Source organism: Rhinopithecus bieti, unplaced genomic scaffold, assembly GCF_001698545.2.
Source record: "Rhinopithecus bieti isolate Rb0 unplaced genomic scaffold, ASM169854v2 scaffold_9690, whole genome shotgun sequence".
Taxonomy (NCBI): domain Eukaryota; kingdom Metazoa; phylum Chordata; class Mammalia; order Primates; family Cercopithecidae; genus Rhinopithecus; species Rhinopithecus bieti.
In genome coordinates this window covers 25,102-25,620 of record NW_016806622.1, presented here as the reverse complement: position 1 = coordinate 25,620, position 519 = coordinate 25,102, and positions in this window count along the sequence as shown.

The window sequence follows — 519 nt, the reverse complement described above, 5'->3', positions numbered from 1 at the left end:
CAACGCTCCCAACCCCCCTCCCTTCCTCCCCACAGCAAACCACAGCTCCTCCCCCCTATTCTTATAACCCTCCTGAGAAAATGTATTAATAGCCAGGATACCCAGGGAAAGAGGGAAGACGGGGGTGACAAACGCCTAAGGAAAAGGGCAATTGGAGTGCTAAAGACATGCAAATCATGGGTGGGAGGGCGATACTACCTAGAAGCTGAGGGCATTTAAACATTATGAAATGTGTGAACAAGTGCTGCCTGGGCATGCAAATGCTGTAAAGTAGAAAACAGCAATGGCCCTATGAGGAAAATGAACAGGAAATTAGCAAATGAAGTACTGAGAAAGTCTACAATACATCCGAGTATAAACTGTAAGCAAACACAATACAACTGAGAGCTAAGAGACTGCCCACATACAATCTGAACTAAAGAGGCAGGGAAAAAAGAACTACCAGCTGCCACGGTGTCCTTCTGTGTCTGCGGTCATTAGTTTGAATCCCAGCACAGCTGGCTCTGTTAGAGTCTTAAT